This window comes from Papio anubis, chromosome 3, assembly GCF_008728515.1.
Source record: "Papio anubis isolate 15944 chromosome 3, Panubis1.0, whole genome shotgun sequence".
NCBI classification, from domain to species: domain Eukaryota; kingdom Metazoa; phylum Chordata; class Mammalia; order Primates; family Cercopithecidae; genus Papio; species Papio anubis.
The window spans coordinates 176,457,354-176,463,974 of record NC_044978.1 but is presented as its reverse complement, the minus strand read 5'-3'; the positions used below and the strand labels follow the sequence as shown (position 1 = coordinate 176,463,974).

At 52.6% G+C, this 6,621-nt stretch overlaps 1 pseudogene across 1 annotated transcript; it reads right to left on the bottom strand.

The window, feature by feature from the left end:
* Positions 1–4,462: 4,462 nt before the first annotated feature.
* On the bottom strand, positions 4,463–6,301 carry LOC116274239 (annotated as a pseudogene). Its single transcript, XR_004182879.1, has one exon. The product of XR_004182879.1 is annotated as an ATPase family AAA domain-containing protein 3C pseudogene (transcript).
* Between the last annotated feature and the right edge of the window lie 320 nt (positions 6,302–6,621).

The following is a 6,621-nucleotide window of genomic DNA, read 5'->3' as shown; positions in this document are numbered from 1 at the left end:
GCTCTTCCAGTAAACACTTTAAGGAAGGCTTTTAGCTGGGCTCATATTGCTCTCTGAAGTGTCATCTTCCTTGTTGAAGACCTTGGTATGGAAGGGAGAGCCCCAGACAGGACTAGGCAGCCCCGAGGACACAGCCAGTCAGAGCCAGTGGGGAGCAGTCAACTCAGCACAGGAGGGAGCAGGACCACTAAACATCTCTGACAAGGTGTGAGAATCCTGGACCGTGATGGGACGAGATCAACTGGAGTCCTGTCCTGGGAGAGCTGGGGCACCTGAGCAAGGTGGGCAGAGGGTTGAGCTGCTGCCTTCAGTATTTCACTTAAGGAATGCCTCCCTCCACCCACCTCCATCCATGCCCTCTGGAGTCTTAGTGTTTGGGTAGGCTCTATGCTGAGCCCTCCCTCTCATGTCGATTGGTGACTCCAAGACTGAACTGATGCCAAGCTGTGCCCTTACCAGGCCTCACATGGGAACATGTTCTGGAATTGCTGAGGGACAAACTGAAAATCTGGACTTCTGGCCTACTATGACTGAGGCAATGAGGACCCGAGGCAGGTGGACACAGGTGGGGGCCCTCTAGGCAGGGCAGCTGCTAGGGGAAAAGGCTGCAGTGGAGGGGCAGGATCTGTATGCCTTGAAAAGGACTTTCCTTTTGGGAGTTAAACTCGGAAAATGGGTGCCCAGGTCTGCTCAGTTCTGGGGTGTAATTGGACATATTTCCCCATGGAATGAGATGCTAGTGAACATGTTGTATAGAACCAAGACTTGTGACCTGGCTGAACATGGGGACAAGACTCACTGAGATGTCCTATGTGACCCTGATCCCACTGGCAGCACATACTTGAGAATCTCACCCCGGACAAGTCCAGCACTCGCTCAGCCCCTTGTGGGGAGGATGTGTCCTATGGGGGGGTGCTTTAGGCCTGGTAGCCTTGCTCTGCCCCCTTGTGAAACATAGGCTGGAGTTCTCAAGCTAAGCATGGGATTCTCATTTCCTGTGGAATCCTGATGGCTGAGTGCAGCATGGGGGGCGCTGTAGACCTCAAGGCCTTCCTGGACCTGCCTGGAAAGGGATAACTGATAAGCTCAGTTATCTTTTGGTGTACTGCCTGGTGTCTTGGAGTGACAGCCCATGACTGACGTTGTGGCTTGATAACCAAGCAGGGTATCTTTTTACGGGTGGTGCTGACCAGCTGTCTGGGGCGGGGAGTGCTGGGGGCATGCCAATTGACGTGGGATTTTTCCTACTTTTTGCCTGCCTGCCTTTAAAGTGAGATGTCCTGGAGCCAAGCCCTGAGGTGGGGTGTGGGGCGGCTGCAGCATAAGGTGTCTGCTGCTGAACCAGGGGGATGTCCTAATCCAGAAATCTTGCCTTGGGCATGCAGATGTCTGGGTCCCCAAAACTGACAGCTCGTAGTCCAGGGCTTGGATGTCCTCTTCCCACGAAGGATATGAAGTCGGCTCGTGATGCTAGGAAAGAGACCCCCTTCTAGGCAGATTCAGCTGAGACTTTTCCTAAGGCAGATAGGCTAGGTAGAAACACCAGGAGGCCACCTGGCCTAGCTCGGGAAAGGAACCTGGCAGGAGCCCAAGCCTGTCATCACAAGAAACACGACAGTCTCCATTATATCCTGAGCATATTGAGAACTGAGGAGACTTGGTACCTGTCGAGTTTCCAACAACCTCCAGCAGCCTCGAAGTCTGTCACTTCCAACGCTGCTTCCTGGTCTGGTCTTGTGGTCCTTAACTTGCATCAGAATTTTCAGGCTTCCGGGAGAGTTGCCTTTATCTCCAGCCAACTTCCTAGGCTGTGCAGACTAGGAAGCGTTCTCAAGGTGTGGTCCCTGGGTGTTGAGGGAAGAGGGGCTCAAACAGGATGCACAGCAGGAATCCTGTCAAAGCAGATTTTTCCTGGAACTTGCACCCCATCCCCTACTTAGGCAAGGATGCCATGTGAATGACCTCGTTTCCAGCTTTCCAGTTTTTCTCACCTGATGAATGTCAAAGTTGTACCTTGTTAAATGTAGTTGCTGCCTGACTGGGAGCTCAAGGCAGGGAAGTAGAGTGTAGTGCTGATGCAGACACTTGTTTTTGTCTGTTTAGGATCTAAAAACATCCCACAACTACTTCTGGAGGTGTTGAGGGTTAGGGTTCAGTATCCTATGAAGTACAGCTGAATAACATACTGTTAGATCCCAGGATTCCAAGTATACCAGGGTGACAGTTTGACCAGGGACACATGGGAGAGGCCATGTTCCTCTGGTCATCTTTCATGGTGGACAGTGCTCAATAGAGGGCCTTCAAGAGCTAAGGACTCTTCTACCTTGAGTGGGATGAGGCTATTAGCTCCTGGGTGACCACCTGTGTCTGGGATGTTCCTGGATTCCATACCCCTGCTGATCCTTTTCTCAGTGTGCACTCCATCTCAAGATGCCAGGAAAAGATGGAAGTGATGAGGGAAGGGGAGGGGTGGCTCATAGATCTGGCCCTCAGAAGAGGGGGCAAATGACTCACTTCTGATACCCAAGCTCCAGACTTCTAATGACCTTGATCCTGAGGTGGTTATAAACTCATCAGCCGTGGCTGCCTTCTGGCTGAACTGATCTTAGGACAGGAATTTCATCTCTTCCAATAGGGTATCTATAGTACTTCAAAATGGTTTTATCACATAGTGGCTTTGCATTGACTTCATAATCCCACATAGATTTCTGAAGATAATTCATTCATACCAGCTCCAACTAGTCTTCACTGGGCTTGGCTCTAACTCCATGTCTCTCGCCTGACCTCTTACATCAGACTGGTGTTCGTCATGTCCGTGGAGATACCTAAGTCTCTACTGGCAACAGAATCAGTATATAGGTGAGGGTGGTGGTTATTCATGGGCTTTCCTCACTGTAGGGCCCCTGGAGGCCTGAGGCTGTCCACAGATGTCCTTGAGCTGGATATGGGGCTTTTACCCGAGGGTTGTCCCAGGATGTTGCCAAAGAGAATAGAGGAAGGCACCTTTTTGGAGCGTGGTCTTTGCACCGATTGGGGGTTACTTATAGTCTCAGTAGTTGAATACCCTGTCATCAGATAAGATTAACTTTGGCCTTGTTTGCTGTCCTCACTTTGAGAGCCCACTGCAATGACTGAAAGGAAGTGAGGTTTTCAACCCTTTCTTCCCTTGCCAATCTCAGTGGAGCCTGACTTGAGGCATCCAGGGCAAGAGTCCCTGTGCAGCCCTCGTAGGGTTGGAGAGGATGCTTGTCTGCTGTCAGTCCCTGGCCTGGTGGACCCAACCAGGGCTGTCTCATCATCCTGTGTGCCTGCTTCCTGTCCTGGGGTTGTCCTTACTCTCAGCAGTTGGGTGCTCTGTGGAATGTACTGGAGTCCTGCCAGACTAATTCCCAACAGACCACATCACACCTCGCCCTGAACACAAGGGGCATGTGCTTTGGGGGCTGGCATGCCAGGATTTTGAGGCGGTTCTTCCCTAAGCTTTCAGATGTTGGGGTGCTCTTCACGGGTGCTGTTACCACTATCTTGGGAGGTAGAAGGGAAGAAAGATGCCTGAGCATAATGGAATGGGTCAAGTGCATGCAGGCCTAAGGTGTAGGGAGGTGGTGGCTCTTGGAACTATTATGCTGACGTCTCCAGAAAGCCTTCTGGATGTCTTGACCCTCCTGGCATCTGAGCTCTTCTTGCCTGTGGTTGTGTGGCCTCAAAGTACACAGCAGCCCGTGGAGGGGGGAGTGTAGGCTCCACAGCTCCTCTGACCTGGGCTATGTCCTGCCATACCACTCAGGTTTTGCTCTTAGATTTCTTTGCACTTATGTTCTAGGTGTAGATGTCTTGCTCATGCTACTTGGGTTTGAGCTTCCTAATCTTGGAAAACTCCTGGTTAAGTATTACCTCAAATACTTAAGTGAGGCAGGAATGGTCAAAAGAGCAGGAGCTTGTGTTCCCATCCCCGGGTCGGTTGGGCCTGGGTAAAGTAGCCCACAATCCTTGTTAGAGTCCTGGGTATATTTCAAAATAGCTTCCCCTGCCAGAGGCATGAGATTCTTCCATTCTCAGTTGAGACTAGGTGTGGGGCTCCTGGAAATACAGCCCAAGTCATTACGGTCCCTGGAGTCTGAGCTCATTTTAGACTACTTTGAGCCTATACTCAGTTATCAAATAGTCAAAGCTGTTCCTGCAGGTACTTCTCCCTGCTGGCTGTGACAATGGTCCTCTTATCTAGCTCTGTACTTGCTGGCCAGTAGCTTGCCCTGTTCATCCATCGTTGGCTCTCAATGGTTTACTTCTGGGTTGCTTCAGCTTTGTCAAGACGGGTGAATTCTAAGCTCTTCGATTATCAGACAGTAACCCCTGTCTGGAAAATCTGCCGTTCACATCCAGGTGGGTTTCCTTTTCAGCCACGTCATCACCAAGTAGGTGAGCTGCTTTTTCCAAAATATTAAATGAACCTGAACAAAACTTTTTTTTTTTTTTTGAGGCAACTGTGGGACTTTATTAGCTAAACAGACACCAGCTCCAGCCGCAGGCTTGGACCGGCCAGCTGAGAGTGTGGCCTCAGACACGCCGGCCAGGTTCCCTGCTTCCCGGCCACGGTTGGAAGCAGTCTCCAGGCCACCCCACCTTGGTCTAGCCCCAGCAGGCGCCCCCACATCTGGCTCTGCTGTGGGAGTGAGAACAAAGACCCCGCCTGCCCCGCTCCTGCTGCCCCGGGGGCTCAGCCGGCACCCAGCCTCCCAGGGGACTGGGCAGGGGCTGGGTTGCAAAGCCTCCCCCTCCCCCTCTGAGCCAGATGGAAAATGCGTCTCCCAAGAGTCTCCTGGGGAGCAGGACGGAGGCCTGCCCCTCCCTAGCCAGTGCCCACAAGAGGGGGTTGTCCTGGGGGGCAGAACGACTAACCCCCACCACAAGACATCCTGGTGTACAGAGGCCCTGCGAACAGCCCATGCCCCACCCAGGAGCATATCCTAAACGTGCAGGCGCCAGCAAGGCAGGGGAAGGAGGTGTCCGCTGCCAGGACGCATGAGGTGTGGGTATCGCCTCGGACTTAGGAGAAGGGGCGCTCCAACCCGCGCCCAGGCCCCTCCGCCTTCAGCAGGAATATCTTCTGTTGGTGCTCCTGGATGGCCTCCCGCACGCAGGCGTCCATCATGGCCTCGGAGGCGACCCCGTCCTCGGAGGCATTCACCCTGGCCTGCCAGGACAGAGCCAGCTTAGCGATCTCCTGGCCCGACATGCCCTCTGTCAGCCGAGCGATCTCTGGGCACTTCTTCCCGTAGTCAAACTGGGCCAGCTTCAGACGCTGCTTTCCTTCTGTGGCCAGCTTAAGATCATACATGTCAAAATACATTCTCACCAGGCGCTCCTGCTGCCCTGGCAGGTCGAAATGAACCACCCTATCGATACGGTTGCAGATGTCCCCGTAAAACTGCTTGCGGTGGTGACTGGCCAGGACCAGCATGAATTTGTTGCTGCTCTGTTTTGTGTATTTTAGGAAGGCGTTCTCTGCGGCTTTGAGGTGGTAATTGCTCATCTTCTCAGTGGCTTGCTTCCAAAGGACGGCGTCCACTTCATCCAGGAAGAGCAGGAGGCCGCGCCGGCTGGTATTGGCCCAGTCAAACAGCTCGTGCATGGCACTCACGCCTTCCCGCCCCATGAGGACCACGTCCTTGCCTGTCATGATGGCATAGTCCATGCCCGAGTTCAGGGCAAGATTCTTTGCAAACAGCTTCTTCCCTGTGCCTGATGGCCCGTACATCAAGACGTTCTCGTACAGGCTGCCGTCCTTCTTCATTGTTCATTGTTGCTATGACAATGCCGCGCACCCGCGCTTACAGGCTGGGACTCAGCACACCACCTTCCAGTACATCCTAGGGCCGACTGAGGAGCTGCCGGCGGACCTGGAAGGGGTGCCACTGGGCCTCCAGCACCGTAATGCGGGACTTCTCGTTCACCAGGGACGGTTTCCATAGCCGAGTTGCAATGAAGTGGGCCCCGGCGGCTGTTCCATTCTTGGCAGAGTAGACCCCGCCAGCCAGCAGCGTCAGCCCAACCACCGTGGCTGTCACTGTGTCCCAGTCTGTTACAAAGGCACACAATCTTTCCCCAACTTTCCCCAAAGATGTTGAGAACCGTCCTAATGGACGCCAAGAAGGTCTGATGGTGCTTCTGCACGGACTCCTGCTTCTGTAAGTTCTCAGACAAGTTTGAGCTTGGACTGTTGCTCCGGCTGCAAAGTCTGCTCCTTCATCTGTGCCAGATTCATGGCGTTCTTTGATATGGCCTGCGGGTGCAGAGGCATGGAGGGGCAGGTATTAGGATACGGGGATGACTGGGTGAACAAAACATTTCTAGTTCAACCATGTTGAAGTTTACAATTGGTGACATTAATCGCATTTACAATGTTGTGCACCTATCACTGACTTGAACCAGTTCACCCCACCAAGAAACGGCAACCACTAAGTAGTAATGTTTTCCTTCTCCCTTCACCCCCAGTCACCTCCAATCTACTTGCTCTCTATAAATTTGCCTATTCTGGATATTTCATAAGATAATTGTCTGGTTCATATCAATTTCTATCCACATTGTTGCATATCAGCTTTTGATTTAACGATCCATTGC